Genomic DNA, 18030 nt, shown 5'->3' on the forward strand with positions numbered 1-18030 from the left:
GGATGTGGTTATCGCTTAGTGTGTTAGACATGTTTACTCTCCTGTTGAGCATTTAAAATGCCTTAAGTCCTCTTTTCACTATGAATTGTGTGTCAAAATGTTGGTTTGGATATCAAATTCCCTCATAACCCTGCCATTAGGAAGAGTCTTTGTCTGCCTGAGTCACTCTTTTGATTCTTTTGTTTTGTTTTTTGTGTTCCCCTGACAGGTCTATCCTACACCTTTCTATAGCTAGCAGAGTAAAGCAGAGTTGGGAAAACATGTTTTGCATTACTGAGTTTGCAGTCTCACTGTAAGCTTTCTCACAGATTCATCTTTGAGGAAGGGCGAAGGGGTGGGGGAGAAAACATGCTTTTCCCTGAGAGTGCAGAGTATGTGAATAGCCTTCTCTTTCAACCTATGGGGCAGCCTCCACAGATTTCAGCACAAATGGAAGAAATATCTGATTTCCCATTCCATCTGGATTCAGTTTCTTTCTTCCTCTTTGTATAGTTTCTTAGAGACATTATGGAGCTCACTGGAGGGGCTGCTTACACATGACTATGGCGGCACTGGGCATACTGCCAGAATTTCACTCCAGGAGGCTGCAACAGGAATCTTTAATTAACTTGAACCAAAACACTGAATGGCAAAGAACAAAAGAGTGGGGGTGGAGAAGGAGAGAAGGAAGGGAGGGAGCAGAAAATAATGTTTCCCATACTAGACTCTCCATTTTTGGTCAGGGTATGACAGGATCATAATGTCATCCCTTACATGTATTTACTGGAGTATAGGTAATAATTCCTAACTCCTGTCTTAGTAAATTTTGCCTTTCTTTCTGCTTATGGAATTAATATCTGTGATTGCCCTTTGTACAACACAGTGATCAGTATTCTCTTGATTCTTATATTAACATACAGCTTGATTACATATATCCTCTACAATTTATAAGATTCTAAATATGAAATGACTGAGTCTCCAGCATCCTGAACACTGCAAAAGTACACTGTGATATTGTGACAGTGCATAAGGATTTCCAGACATTGAATGAGATCCTACTCTGCTCAGCACAGTACCAATATGGTATGTCCCTGTTCTCAACAGTTTACATTCTAAACATAAGCAAGAATTAGATACAGACAGATGAATAACATAACTACTAACTGAAACAGCATTATTCATTGTTGTGAAATGTTTTCAAAACAGAATGGATAATGTTTCACACTCATTTTGTAGAAATATACAAGATGCAAAGCAGTAGAATATCAGGCCTGAAATACCTTTCTCATTTGAGCTCAAGGGAATGATTTGAGTGGTTTCCTTGCTGTCCATTTCCTGGTTAAATATGTGTGCAGAATAATTATTCTAAATGCAAAACTAATGGTGATTTCATGCATATTCATTCAAGTGACTTTGTGATCGGGGCTCTGATACTGTTCTAGCTAATGAGGCTCAGTTGCTCAAATATTTGTGAAAACAAACGGAGCAAGGACTTGTACATGCTCAACATGAACTTATTTACATATTCAAAGGAATATTCAAGTGTGATTTGATTTGCTGGTTAGTGGTTTGGAGTGTGTTATGTTTGCATCTTCTGTTTTAATGACATCCTAAAAGAATCCAGTTTGTGCTATCTCTGATGTGAACCAACCCATGGTAGCTGGGGGCAAGCAAGAGATTCACTTCAAAAGCACGGTCCTGACCCACACTGAAATGCTAATGCGGACGTACCAAAATTCCAAAGAATTATTTCATCCTTCGAAACATACATGCTTTTTCCTATCCTAAACTTCCAAAACAAATTCAATCAAAAAATATCCTTAATTTCCTGGTTTAAGCTGATATTTGGTATTGCTGCCTAAATATTTATGGCAAAGACATTGTATTTCAGTGCTCTGTAAAGCAATCATGTACTTGCTGAGTATAGTGTAAAAACCTGACATACAGACAAGTTCCAGAATCCCCTCAGAAAAGTAGTTTCCACAGAGGCCCGATATTGTGTCTTCCTCAAATCATGTTAGGAGCAGCTGCAAAAGAATTTAAGAATCTTTAAACTGAATGTGACATCTTTGATAATACGCTGATCAGGTTTACAGTGATCAGGAGGCCTGGGGTAAAAGAATTACTGAACATGCCTTAGAGAGGTGTCTGGAATTTTTTTGCAGCTACCTTTACTGGAAGCCATAATACACACAGAGAGCAGACTTAGAGAGATATCTATAATATATATCTCCAAATTTAATTTATTTATTTATTGCTTTATAATTATATATATTTTTATATATAACCTTCTCATAAGCCAGTTTGATTTACCTAACTTAAAAACAATTATGCATGAGCTGTACGAGGAGTGCATTTAGAGTGAGAATTCAGTTTATATAGCAAAATTTCTGTCTGCCAAAATACAAACTCTGCTCTGAGTTAGTCTAGTGTAGCTACAAAATAGCTCTATTTAATTCAGACATTCAATTAGATTTAATGGTGTAAGAAGAAGAATTTCTCTTCCAAGTTTTCTCTCTCACTCTGAATATATTTATATATATTTGTGTGATATATTTATATATATTTGTGTGTGTGTGCGCACACACACACATAGAATCATAGAATCATAGAATCGTTTAGGTTGGAAAAGACCTTTAATATCATCCAGTCCAACCATTAACCTACACTACCAAGTCTACTCTAAGCCAATCAAGGGTAGACTAGACTAAACCATGTCCCAGAGCGCCACATCCACCCGATTTTTGAACACTTTTGTGTTATAGATACACAGAGGGACAGATACATAGTTAGAAGATAGATAGACAGACAGATAATCTGCTACGTTACCAAAACACACTCAATGAGGATTTGAGCATGGTTATTGGAACCTGTGAAGAATGAGCATGATACAATAGTTATTCTCCACCTAATCATTAGTATGCTGGCTCATTCTGGATTACATATGCACTAGGATCTGTTTTATACATTTAAAGATGTTACATATATCTACACTGAAGGTGCATTAGTTGTTTCTGCCTTACTCTGGCAGATGGACTGATCTTAGCAATATAAACCAATCCCTCACACGATATAGTCCAACTTAGATGTTTCTGTGAAATCTGCTGTTGTTATTTATTTTCCTAAAAAATATCAAAATGAGTAAATGGTTTCAAATTCAAAATGGCAGCAGAATAAAACCTTTTGAAATCCCTAATCAGCATTCATTCCTCATGTAATTAATTCCACTGAAGACAGTAGAGATAGAGCTGAGGCAAAGGTAACTCACATAATTTTCATGTGACAAATAACCCTGATTCTTTGGTACTTGATTTTTAACTGTGTCAACTGTTCACAATGAGAAGTAAAATTATTGATGTGTATATTAACAACCTTTCACTACAAAGGTGAATATGGGCTATCCTCTTCCATTTTCTTTCATGTCAACTTTCTGTCAGAATTTAGCAATTCCCTTTTCTAATGAAAATTAGTCCATTTTGAGTGACAAATGGCTGTTAGAAATTCTGAATGCATGTAGTCCCAATAAAAATAAAGTTACTGTCATTAGAAATGTAAGTTGTAAAATCCCTTGAGTCAAAAGAGATCATTTTATGGGAAGGCTCACAGACTTTTTTTCACTAGCTGACATATCCCCATGCTCAGTGAGCTTTCATTCCATGGGAGCTGCTCACTGGTGTGACAGTACTGCTTTCCAGTTTGCTCCATGATTACAATTCCCACTAGTTTCCAGGCATTCCTAAATAAGGCCCAACACTTCTCTGCATTAAGATTCTGCCTTACATCAGACTTCAGCAATTTTCACTTAAAAAAAAATGAGGAGGATATCTGAGAATTCTCTTAGAGCAGAATTTAAATTAAATCTCCTTATTAATGATGTATGGATTTCTTTCATTGTTTAGAAGGCCTGTGAGCAGTTGAAAGAAACAAGAAGGCTTTTAGTAATGGGCACTAACAGCACCATTGTGCTTGCATGGAAGCTCTTGGCCATTCAGTGTCACAGGGTCAAAAACAATCCAAGCTCCCACACCAAAGCAGTCTGTAGAAGGCCACACAGACCTCACAACACTGAGTCTTTAGAACTTGGGTGGGTTTCTGTGAGTGATGTGTTAAGTTCAGCATTGGGAAGTACAGAGGAAATTAATTTTTATTAAAGTTTACACTCATTCAAACTTCCCAAGTCCATTTTTGATTTTCTGAGTTAGGTTGGAAAACAGACGGGAACAAGCTAAAGTGTGAATTAGAAATATTATCAGGCAGCTTTCTTTTCTAATGCTTTTACTTCTGGTCATCTGGCACTGGGTGTAGTCTTGCAAATAATAGAGATAGAAATCATAGAGGTATACAAAGCAGGGGGAGACAGGAGAGGAAACAGGACCAGGAAAGGAATTTATTTGACTTCATGAACCTTATGAACTGTTGTATTTAATTGCTAAGAAAATATTTGAGTCCCTTTTTAGCTGGTCCTCCTCTCCTCTTCCTAGCTTCTGCAACGTGTGACCTGGATGGATACTTTAAGTTGCAGATGCCAGTCAGAGAAGTTTCACGTACTTCAGAGGGAAGCTAACTGCCTGTCCCTGCATAACTACTAAATAAACAGTAAACTCTGCATTTTGCTGCATATTATCAGGCACAGGTTAGAGATGTATATGGATTATACATATACAACTCCACAATACAGTGATTTGTTTTGTCAGTGAAAAGAATTTGATAACCTGAAAGCCCTAAATGTTGCCAAAATACCACTATATTAGAAGAACTTTTTTCCTTTTCAAAAAAGTGTGCTATCCCATTCTCACTAATATCACAGAAATGTAATAGAAATTAAGAGAGAAATAAAAGGAGAAATATAAAGCTTTTCATGCACACAATACACATCGAAGTTTCTGTTCCGAATGCATGTAGAGCACAGTACTTTTTTCCTGAGGTTTACCTTCTCATTCATGAAGAAGTTTTACTTCTCTCCTGGCTTCAAAACTCTGGAAAGACTTTCTTTTCAGTCTGTACTATTGCCCTATTACAATCTTTACCACATGAGTTTGAGAAAGTATCTTTGTTTCCTAGGGGTTCAGAGGCATTACTCTAAAACGAATTTTTTTTCAGTCTCACATCAAAACCACGCAGGAGGTGTTCAGAAGCATAGGGAGCAAAGTTGGTAACTGCAGACTTCTATTTCTGACTGATGCTTTAAAGTAAAGAATGTTTACCTTGTGTTTTGAGTGAAACTAATGGTAAACCACAGCAGATCTGTTACTGTATTGTACAGTGATGTTCCTAGATTAGAAGCAAAATTTGTTTGTGAGGGGGCTAACAATACTGCAGGGGGCCATCTTGCTTCACTGAACTGGAACATCCAGTCTTTTGAGAGCATTCACACATTAGGTCGTAAGATTACTCTCACTATAGCAACCCTCTCCACTACAATCCTTTTTTTCTGGTTTTTTGATTTGTTTTTTGTTTTTAAAAAGAAGACACTTTCTAAGTTAGATCTGCCACTACCTATTATCTTCACCAGCACCTTCTATCCTTTCTCTTCCTAAACTTCCTCAACTATCCCAGCCAATTTCAGTTCACTTTTATTCAATGTTCGGCTTCTGCACTTCAGCTTGTATATAATTTGTTTTTTTACAGAACTGAGCAAGGACAAGAACATGGTGCTCTTTACCCTGAAATATCAGTAAAATGTCAAATTAGAAAATTCAGGGCTCCTCTTGATCACTTTGATACTCAGTTTCTCTGAAAACTAGGCTTTGTCTCTATGACCCTCTGGTCGAGTGATGGGGTAGTTGTGAATGAAAAGTAGATACTCTATGAAATGCTTTGAATCTCATATATCTGATGGAACTGCTCCACTATTGAAGGTGTCAGAGTAAAATTAACCAGCTGGTTGGTATCAGAGAAGAGAAAGCCTGAAAATCAATGAACAGCTGTCTCCCCAAATAAGAACACCTTAAACAGTAGCATGACTGAAGTCTAGGAAGGAAAAAAAATGTAGGTCTTCAAGAAGTCTTTGAAAGGCTGTTTGAGCCTGACCAGACACAGGGAAACTTCAAGGCTCATGGGTCCAGTACTTGTACCCAAATTCAGCTGCCTGCTGAGTGTGGAAGAGGAGCCTGATCTGTGTGATCTTGCACAAAGACTTACTTGCAGTTTGTGGGTGACCAGATCCATAAGGGCAGTGATCGCTACCTGCCCTGAATATACCTGTTCCTGAATATTACTGATCCTTCAGTCTACAGAGATTCTTCAAAGGCAGGAAACAGGACAGAGAACACAATTTATATCCCTGTTTCTATTTTTGACACAGACTCAGACACACAAAAGAAATTTGTAAGGACAAATTTATAGCAAAACACATTAGATACAGTATGAGAAAAACATAAGCTGGTTATTAAAAAAGGTGAGCTCCACTGTAAGTGTCTAACACAGTACAGCTTATCCAAATAAAGATTTATCTTTCTCCAACCTTTTGACAGCTAGCTGGCAAGTAAAATCCTGTTCAAGAAACTGTGTCAAAAGAACAAGCCAGACATGTTGGGAGCAGTGTTTGTTTTGACTGAAATATACGCTACATGCCTAACCCAAGTACAGAAAGCAAAAATCTAGATTATGCGATGCACCTAAGAGTGTTTCTAGACCTCAATCACTGCAGGAAGGGAGGGCCATTATCTTAGCGATGAAGTCTGCTTTTGTCCCTGGAGAAATAAAAAAATGAGCTAGCCAACTACATATGAGCTGGGTTTAGGTTGCCGACCCTTGAGCGGGTGTTGACAGAAGCTGGGAAAAGGAGGAGGAGGCTTTCTTGGCTTGAATCTTATGTTCTGCCAAAGCTATTTTGAAACTAAGTTGGAAATTTCCTTGCAACACCATATGTGATAACAAAAGTGACCTTATAGACAAAATATTTAACTTGCTGTTTCAGGAACCCAGATGGCTGTTCATACAGCTCAGCATAAAAAGCAAAAGAAAGAAGACAGTGTATCACACTCTGCTGAGCTGCATAATGCTATGAAGACTCAAAAATACTTAGTCATCTATCACCAATATACAGTATTACAGGCACCTTGGATAAAATTTCTAGTGTTATTCTTCGTTTCATTCTTCTTTCTTTGTGATCTTTTTATGTGATCTTCCATCAAAGGACTGAAGCAATAGAGTTGGACCTTTTAGGAAGAGCAATAGAGTCTAATTTGGGGCCAGTACTATTAACTAAAAAGTGTCCTTTACAGCAATAATTTTTAAGTTGGTCTGTATGTGCCAGGAGTATTTTTTTCACTAACATTTTGTCTCGCTTCACATATTGATAGGCTGATCAGATCACTGTTTCTTTTCCATGAGAACTGTGCACTGAAATTAGATGGCTGGTGCAGCTGGCTCAGTAGCTGGACCGCCATCAGCTAGCACAGTCCAGTGTTGCAGGAGTGTGAGAAGTAGGAGTACTTGTCACTTGACAGAGGAGCTGCTGTTGCACAGTCCAGCTCTCCCCCTTTCCCATCCATACGTCTCCATCAGTCCCTGATATAGGCCACAGATTTCAAATTATAGCAGAGCTGGCACTGACAAATGCTTGTTGCTTCCGTGTGAGGAACACTTTGGTGATCTCAAACCATTTCCTAAAATAGAAGCCACACAGCACAGAGTGATACCTAATTGGGCAGTCTAAGGGCAGAGTCTAGGATGTTTATGACTGTACAGAGTGATTTATGTATTAACCCTAGGGATAGTCCATGGCAGATGACACTACAACATTTGGAAAAGCAGCGTGAGAAAACCTGCTGCCCTGCACCAGGGCCTGTTTGGTTCTGTAGCTGAACGGAGGTGCCAGTGTCAATGTTCCATTCAGAGAAAGAAATGTTAAAGCTCCAGTTAATAAAGGCTGCTGGTGTTGGACTCAGCTAACTTTGGTCAAGCAATAAAGTTGGAAGTTTTTTCCCCCCCAAGGGCTTCCTTTTTTGTCTCTAAAACAAAGGAAAGTGAAATGAAAACAAGGAGCCCAGACTATGTAGCAGAGCATTATGTGACTAAGCCAGCTGTTGCTCTGATACTGTTATTTTTGTAGCCCAGCCTATTCTGACAGAAGGAAAAGCCTAAGTCTGCCTACAGACCTGTTGCTTTAGATAGCTAGACAGGGCACTATACACTAGTATGATATTCTTTAGTCCTGTGAACCTACACACATATCATAGCGAGTCTGAGCTGCCAACAGTATACAGTCGTTGAAAAAACATTTACTATTTATTTACTTCTACTAGCAAAAAAGAATAGTGGGAGTAGTTTGAATAACTTTATTGTTCAGGTACTCGTTCATTAGGTGCTTAGTTACTTCTGACACTTCCAAAAGTGCAGCAAGTTATTTACCAAAGATTCCAGCTTCAGCAAAGATGCCCTCCAGCCCTGTGAACTTACAGCTATTCATGCACTAGTGTTTTAATGAAAGCCAGGCAAGTATCTAACAGGGCTGGGCTGAGGTAGTGGTGGTGGGGGAGGTTTATATTAAAATGCAATACAGCACCAAAGACAGTGATAGAGACTAAACAAGAGGAAAGTCTTCCCTCCCTGCACTCATTTAGCAAGCACATGGAAATAATTGTTGGCCCAGAGACACGTATGCATAATTCCCATTGTGCTTCGAGAGCCAGCATACCAGCCCTGCGCACCCTTACAGAGTGCTCTGAGCGTTGGAATGCAAATCTGCACACCAAGCGTCAGGATTTGCATAGCCAGTATTCTCACAATAAGCAACATTATCAATGTGAACAAGGCTCCCCAGACCAGGTCAGCAGCCATGGAGCTTGCAGGAGTTCATCAGCATGGGAAAGGCTTGTAAGCGAAGCAGCTCTCCTGTATTTAAAATAATTGATTTACTATTCATGTTTGATGAAGCCTGAGTTTAATCCAGTGTGTTCAAATCAGGAGATGCTTGTTGAAACAAGTAAGGGCAACTCAAAAAATCCAATAACATGTTGTTGATATTTTGATAGAGATGACTTTTTAAAAGTTCATGGATTATGATTTCAAATAAAATTCTGCGTTGCTTTTGACTAGGTCATAAAATGACAAAAGCCAAGAAGTTTCTTCTATGAGCTGCATCAAGGAACTGAAGAAGGGTCAAAGCTCTGTGTCATGCAGACATGTCAAGTTGCTTCTGTCCCAGTGTGCCAGACTGCTTGAGGTGACAAAAGCAAGCGGGTAGGTGACAGGGCCGGGGGAGGGAGACAGTGATGCTCCGCTCCGGCCAGGGAGCATGCTGTCCCGCCTTGCTCTTTCTCCATGCACGGATCACAGCAGGCAGCAGCTCTCCGTCCCCAATGGCATTGCCTCCCCACCGTTTTCTGACCCCACATGCTGTATGTCATGACTGCATTGACAGCTTAAAGATCAGGCTGCCACACTGCCTGGGATTGTAGAAGAGGAGAAAGCCATAATGCCGTAAGAGAAATGAGATGCAGGGTTAGCTGCCAGGGACTCAGTTACATGAATCAAAGCATGAAATGCCACAGGTCTCAATTCTAGTCTCTTTTACCCAAGGCAAGCAAGACAGACTGTTTTATCATTTAGATAAAAATCAAATATTTAGTAGACTAAGGTTAAATTTTGCTTTGGGGGCACAGAAGATTACTGTTTGGATTTGAATCAGTATTTTAGAAAATACTTTAATTTACACCCTCAGCACCAAAATGCATTGTTGCAGATAACACTCACTTAACTTCATTAAGTGAAGAGGGCTGTGTGAAAATCAGCACTTACATTTAACAGGGTGTCTCGAACTGGGACTCTACTCACATTGGCAACACAGGTGACACTCAGGACAACGTAGTAAATGTAACTAATGGAAACAGAAGATTCATACTCTGACCCAGACTCCTATGTGCTTATTTAAGGAAGAAAAATAGATGTAATTACTGTGAATTTAGGCCTTTAGATCTACAGCTATTTTCTTGCTTTGGGATTACAAAACAGCTTTGCTAAATTCAGATTAATGACTGAAGTTGGTGCGTAAGCTCCATAGACTTACAGTGGGTGCATTTGAAAGGTGACAGTGGAGGACTGAAAAAATTATTTTTCACAGAAACACAGAAAATAATTTCTAGATTGATAGGGAAATAATCGATTTGAGAACTATGATTCTACTTGCACTGCTACTTCTCATATCACACCCTTTCAAAAGAGAAGTTCAAAACTGGAACAAATCAGTTAACACCATATATATGTATATATATGTAACGAAATAGAATTTTAAAATGACCATACTGAACTAGGTGCATGTGGAAATATAAAAATATAAACACTGACGCTTTTTATCAGAAAACAACACAGGAAATTAATAATGTAAGGTTTTACCATCCTATCTGACAAAAGAAGAAACAGATGTCACAATGAACTCTTCTGGTAACTTTATAGCATGGAGACTGTTTTCATCAACTAATAAGATGTAACCACTTAAAGCAAAAGCAGGGTGCAACTGCTTGATTTCTCCCACATACACACCGCTTTGTTGTTACTGCCGTTGCCTCACTGTCTTGATCATAAATTGAAGATGTTTGTAACTTAGAACTGGGAAGCACCATCAGTGATGTAAGTTTTCTTGATATAGGGCTCTAAGGGATGGTTTTGCCATATCCTTCACAGCCCTCTCTTATAGATGTGGCACCATGATTTGAAAACAATAAAATAAAAAAATGACTGTAGTAGAAATGTTGCATTTTCACAGGATCTACAAAGTGAGTCAGAACTAGGCTGGGAGTATTTTAGGGTTTCACTGTCAGATACAATTCCAGGACCAAAAGGTTCATGCTCTGAGCCTAAAGTTGTAGTCTTAGAAGAGTATGACTACATGCACTTGAGAACACATAGTCAGGCTGTTTTCTCAGAAGCACCAAAATCCAGCCTCTGTTAATGCACTAGTGCCCTTACAAATGATCTATTGTACTTTCTACTGTTTACAGAGCACATTGAACCAGCCAGCTTTAAGCCTGTGGAGAAACAGACTGGTAAACAATATTGCTAAGATTGTGCTCCAGTATTTATGGGGGAAGCTGAATGAAGAGTTACCAATTAAAATCCTACTAACAATAATGCAGTTTGGCTACTTGTAATCAGAAAAAAGTCACAGTTCAGTTTTTGATTTCTTCTTCATTTCCTAGAGAAAATATTCTGCACCAGACCAACAAGCAGAGACTGCAGGTCTACTCTCAAAGCCCACCTGTATGACAAAGGATGCCAGTCCTGGAACTGAGGGTTGTCTCCTCTGTCTCCCATATGCAGGCAGCACAGCTAATCTGCAGAGGGCATTAAAGGCACCAATGCTGTCCCCTGATTCTTCTTCTCTAGCTCATGGACAAGCTCAGACTGAGCACAGTAATGCTACACCTGGTAACAAAGATGTGGAACACCTGCCCTAGAAAGCACCAAGGTGTAAGGAATTGCTGCATTCCTTCCTTGCCACAGTTTCCTTCCATAATTTTTTTTTGTGCCAAAGGTGTGAATGCAGCACTTTCAGCTCTATTTTTTTGTAACTTCCTAGGCCTCCTTTTACCAAGTTCATTCAAAGTTAACTGTTGAAATCTCTGCTGTCACCGCACTTCCAAGGTGTTATGTCTTCTCTAGGCTCAGTCTTGGTGCCTGTGTAGACTGCAAGTCATGCCAAAGGTATTTTGAGTCATAGTTTATTTTACCAGCTATCACAACCTTTTAAGGAGCAAGATGGGTTAAATAAATAACGTAACGAGCTACTAGCAAGTCTTTTCCTCTCCCCCATCCCCAATCTGCAGAATAGTGATCACTGAACCACACCGCAAATTAGCTGTAATAAAAAAGGAGAGGGGGGAAAAACAAAAAGAGAAGCAAAACACAAAAAAGCAACTTTGAGCTTCAGAAATGTTGTACGTCAACAAAAGAGTATTGCCATTGATGAGGAAAGAAAACACAAATGTTTTTAAGGGGTTAAATAAATATTTTCTAGATGAATATTAGGTATCCATTAATGTCTGCCTGTTTAGTCCACCCTAATATCCATCCTTCAGTTATCCTCTTACCAAAATGAGATAGAGAGAGTGAGAGACTTTCCCTTTAATTTGCTTCGCACTCTGATGGTTGAAGACAAAAAAAAAAAACCCTTTCTGGCTCTTTTGAATGAATGGTCAAAGGTACCTTTGCGGCTCCTTCACAGGGTGAACTAATCTATGACAACTGTAGCTAATCTGATAAGAAGGCCTGCATGTGTGCTAATGTGCTAATATGAGGGGATTCAGAGCAGTCAGCGGTCGGGAAAAACCACTGCTTCCTAAATGGACCCTCATATGCAATAGCCCTGGCAACATATGCGCATTTTAACACCCGCTTAACAGGGAGACAATGTGGTGGCCTTTGTTGTGCAACACAGAGGCGCGATTCTCATGGTGGGAATTTCTGCCTCACAGGCGACATTCTTTCAGATGTGGTGCAAGGGGCTGGTGGCCTGGACACTGCCCGGAGTTGGAGCCCGGTCCGCACCGCTTGGCAGAAAGGTTACATATACATGTGCAAAATTAAAGCCCCTCCACTTACTCCTTCACTGGGACACTGAAAACCTGGGTAATCCCTGCATGTGTGTGCAGGAGGCAGAGAGGCAGAGAAAGGGAGGAAGGAGAGAGGAATTGGCTTAAACATGTTGGACCAGGTCTCTAGCTGGGATAAAATAAGCTTGTAGATTATGGTGCTTTACCTAGCAGAGCTTTAATCAGGTTGACACCAGTTTGTAATATTGTGCTGTGCTTTATTTTACATATTGTCCTTGGAGGAAAATTCTTAAGTGCTCCACTGGAAAGACTAAATAACATCTTCTTGCCCCCTTGATCGTTTTACCTCAGGCAAATTTATCTGAGAGAGGATAGGCAACTTACTTTTAGTATAGATCATCCAATAAGGAAGAAGACTTCATGGATGTTGAAACATCAAGACACAGGCTGTCAATAGAGTGCAACATTGGTCATAGTTGTGGTACCTCTTCTGGACACAAATGTGCCCTGCAGACTGCTGTGGACCCTGGCCAGTTCCCCACGTTCCTTTGTTTTCAGGTGTCCCACAGCCTAATACAAAATGGATATAAAAGTGTGAGCCAATACATAGCTGGAGACAAAGTCTACTCACCTAAGAGAGAAAAGTTTACTAACCACCTCTTATGAGTGGGGAACAAAAACTTTTAGTTGTGCCTTTGTCTGGTTGGTGCCTAGTACCTTTCTAGTATGGTTGGTGTCAGAACAGCACAGTTACCATGAGCTTGACAAAAGTACACAGACAACGGGCACAAACTGAAATACAGAAAATTCCATTTAAACGTAAGAAAAATACTTGTTTCACTGTGGGGGTGACCAAACACTAGAGCAGGTTGCCCAGAGAGATTGTGGAGTCTCCACCCTTTAGAGACACTCAAAACCCAGCTGGACACTGTTCTGGGCAAGCAGCTCTAACTGACCTTGCCTGAGCAAGGGGTTGGATGAGGTGATCTGCAGAGGCTTCTTTCAACCTCAGCCATTCTGTCATTCTGTCATTCCAAGAGTTCAGTGTATTCCCCACCCACAAGTCTCATCCATAGTTATTGCATTTGACTGACAGCACAATGACAATAGCAAAGGGAAAGCAACACTAATATTAGCTCTTTTATCTCAAACAATATTCCTGTTTTACCATGAGAAAAAATAAAACTCAGGGAACATCTAAGCTGCAAATATGGCCTCAAAAAAGTGCTCATTCAGAGCACTCCAGATCCAGAGCACTTTGGTCCAAAACATGGACCAGACTTAGCTGAATATTCCCATAAGAGCATGACCCTGGTTTTACAGCTGCAGACTTTTTAGCCTTCCATTTAAAACATATTCCCATAGAGCAGCAGCAGAGCTGACAAAAGTGATGGGATTCATCAAATATTGAGTAGTGTCTGGAGTACCTGTAAAACAACATTATTCTAGCTACTCAAGACCCATCTGATTTTTCTCAGCTCTCTGAAAGTATTGGTGAGCAAGAATAACTGTTGTAAATGTTTCTAAATACGTAAATGGAGAAATCTTATTTATTCCTTTCCACTTTGTTGCATTCAGGGATAGTATTTTATGTTTGAGTTTTGAATGCATAACAATTGACCCCTACTGAATAGTGACGACATTTCCTCTCAGAGGAAGTCCTGAGGGAAGGAAGGTCCCGCATAAACAAACTTCCACTCAGTACAATAGAGTAGCCCATAAATGTGACCATTTTTTCAGGGCATGGGTGAGGCTGACACTCTTTTCCTGCTCATGCAGTCCAGGGCTTATCGCAGTCCTGTTTCCCTGTAATTTAAATGTTTGCATAGCTTCTAGTTCATTTGTATTTTTCCCCACACAGTGCAGATGTATCCCATTTTCCTGTTGCTGTGGAACACAGCCACAATTTCCAACAGTGTTACATAAATGACCATCTGTGGTTAAAAAAAAATGCTGATGCGCAAGATTGCAGTGTGAGAATTTTAGCTAACTAGCAAAATTTATGCTATTAATACTTTTGACACTTCCTGACAATAAAGGCAAAATGGAGTATTCCCTCTCTTTTAGCATATTGTAGATACATGACAGACAGCCATTGTTGCTGCGTGCAGGGAAGAGTTAAATAAAACATGTGCCTAGCTTTCCTTAAGCTTTGCAGGAGAGTAAAGGCAGACTAAACTAAGGAAATTTATTATACTGATCATGAGAGTGGTATCTAATGCAAATAAAGAATACTACTAAGATTTCATTGGTGTATTTTTGGCATCTTTGTATTTGCTGACTCCCAGAATCAGCAGTGCTGGAAACACTGCAACCATAGCACAGATTTCTGCGACTGGTTTGATAGTTGTCATAGTAGATGGTGGCAGTAGTGAATTGCCAGGGCTTGTGTGGAAGGGGATAAGAGGAAATGAAGGTCTTGTCAGTGACTTTCACAGACACTTGGTGCCGTTCCAAGTGCTAGAGGGGGACAAAGGCTGGGTTTTTTTCTGATCACCCCAAGACTGACACTTGCTGCCTCATCCTCTTCAAAATACTGCTGCAGCAATTATTCCTTTTCCCTGCCTCTGACGACTCAACCTGTGGTCACTCATCTCTTGCAATAAGTCTCTCTTCTTTTCTTGGGAGTCACCTTGCCCAGATAGTCCTGGCTACCTGCTGGCTCCACATCAGCTTTCACTTTCCCCCAGCTTCCTGATTTCTTTAAGTCCTCCTAGTTCAGTTCAAAGTTCCCCTCAATCCAATTTGCTATTCTGAAACCTAAAAGCCACAGTGACACAAATGAAATCTTTCCAGGACGTCTGATTAAGAGTGAAACAGTATGTGTTTTCTTAGGGTTTTTTTCTTCCTTTTTTAGCAAACATTGAACTACTATGTTTGAAATTTGCAGAAAAAAAGCACAGGCAGACATACATCATGTAAAATTTTATTCCACATGAGTAAAGTTTGTGAAGGTTATGGACCAGGATCAGATAGGTTTGGGCAACCTTAATAACTTGTGCCGATAGGCATGCACAGTTATATATATACACACATGGTCTTCTGATAATCATGCCTGAAGTGCACTCACAAAATAAGCATATTCATGCACCAACAAGCAAATGTGTGTACGAAACAGAACTATGAATATTGCATGTATCTGCATGTGCCGTGGCGTCAGCTTTCTCAAGCTTGCGCTTTGCACATATGCTTATTTTTCCGGTCTTATGAAACACTTTGAAAGTATTTCTGCTCATTCAAATGTAACTTCTGAGTCCTTTTAGCTGTACCACTTGAGGGCCTATCAAACAGTTTTCAACCCTCAGAGAGAAAATTATTCTATTGTTACTTTCTACAGATTATTTCTATAAATCGCAGAATGCAATTTTGTCCATTTATAAATAGCAGCAATGGGCAGACATGTCCATTAACAATAGATTAATAATAATAATTAATAATAATAGACAAACAGTATGAGGAGGAGAGCAATTTGCTGCAACATCCAGATCTAGAGAAAAATAATAAAAACAATAAAGTTATCTTTACCTGTGTGATTCAAATTTAATTTCATTTTAATTTCTTTCTCCTCTCTCTCACATTTTTCCTGTAGACAAGAAACTTCTGTTTTGTGGTCCAAGAAAAAGAATGTGAATGAAAAGTAACTCACTCACACAAACACGTATGCTTATACACAAAACCCAAGAATTCTGAGTTTCTCAAAATTTTAGGCACATCTCCTCTTTGCCAAGTTAGGCCAGATTTCCTTCTAATTTTACAGAAGTGGTTATGCAAGTCTCTCTAGTTTTCTCAGTAGCCACTGTGAACTGCTTGTCATAACCTTAAGAGACCCTGAGAAATCAAAGCACCTACAAAACCTCTGTTTTGGGATTATTTTAGGTAAAATCAAACTTCCTCACTATGCAGTTCTGGAAAAACAATGAATATAAATGTCACATTCAGCCATTCACTTTTAGTACAGAATACAAGTTTTTCTGCCAAAGGACTATACATGGTATATAATCCTTAGCTCCTTCAGGATTTTAATCTGCCATGAAGCATATGGTAAAAAAGGTAAGTGTTCTGTAGAATCATTAACTTGCCTAAAGCAATGTGGATGTTCTTTATTTCTTTCTTGAAAGACAAAGAGCATCTGAAAGTAGTTAACAGCCCAAACCCTATAGTTTGCTGAGGCAGCAAAAAATGAACCTGGAAATGTCCCTGCAGGGCTGAGTTTTATGTTAATTAGTCAATTCCCAGGGCAGTGCTTGTATTGACAAGAGTATGTTATTGTTCTGCTTCCTCAGTTAGTACCAAGAATGTAAGAGCACAACATATAAATACATTTATTTATCAGCACCAAAAACATCAGGGGAATTGTGTTATATCAAAGCTACTGTGGACAGAAAAATTGCAGAAACCTCAATTCTGATCTCACTCCAGTGAGAGAACAGAATTGTCTTTTTAATGTAATGCCAGTCATTGTGAAAGGGATTCCTTTCAGAATATCAAAAGCCTTAGGTCAAACTTTACCTCCTAAAAAGCCCATTCAGTGGCATTCATGAAGAATGGGGCTTTTAGAAGCACTGGGCTCAACCAGCTCCTGGTGCTGAGGAAGAGCAAGACAAAACCACCAGAAAGCAGTCCAGAAGAAAAGTAGCTGAGGATTTGCTTTCTTCCAAGGGAGTTGAGGAGAGGCTCGGCTCAGCCTGGAGGACACGGCACTGCTGCTCATCCCCTCTCTCCCGGCCCGGATAGGAGGCTGCAAAGCAGTGTTTGACCAAGGTCAGCCAAGATCTGGAGAAGCAAATCCTTGGTATGGCACTGACCCCTTTGTGTTTCCTCATCCAGGCTCAGTGTGGCTGGCTCCTGGAAACATATTTATGTATGGGATTTTATACACACAAAAGAGGACCTGCAGAAGACAGCATGAACTCTTTATAATTCTGGCCATTGCAATATTGTTTAGCTCTCTTCATACCCTTTTGCTGCTGTGATCAATTCACATGTTGAACAAGGTTAGGGGAAATGAGAAACTACAAAAATAGTGTTCTGGAGTAAACCCAGCTGAAAACAGAGACAGTTCATTGAAAAAAAGTGATTTTTGGATAAGAGTTGATAGAGGCCTCCCATCTGCTAAACCTTTGGCCTGTTAATGTGTCCAGAATCACTCTCCAGCTCTGAGGATGAGTGGCATTAGCACAGTCTGGACTCACACAACCAGCCCTCCTCTTTGTACCTAAACGCTGTTACCACATCCATGTCACCTCTTGGGAAGAGCCTTGGGTCTGCAGTAGTCACCCAAACGATGTTTGGTCATTAGCTGGGAGAGCCCAGGCCAAAACTGGGCCAAGCAAAGTGCAAAGAAGGAAACAGACTGTGTGACAGTGCTCAAACCTGTCAGTTTGCCATGATAAACAGAGCCTTTGGAGCAGCATAACGAGATACGTTTCAGCCCATCCCACGTGTTATGTTCAGGGACTGTTCCAGAAAGGGCCTGATTCAAAGCACATCAAAATTGTTTGCAGTTTTCCCAGCGGTTTCAATGGGCTTTGCGACCTAGTCTTCAACATTTGACAAT

This window comes from Pelecanus crispus, chromosome 3 (genome assembly GCF_030463565.1).
Source record: "Pelecanus crispus isolate bPelCri1 chromosome 3, bPelCri1.pri, whole genome shotgun sequence".
Classification (NCBI taxonomy): domain Eukaryota; kingdom Metazoa; phylum Chordata; class Aves; order Pelecaniformes; family Pelecanidae; genus Pelecanus; species Pelecanus crispus.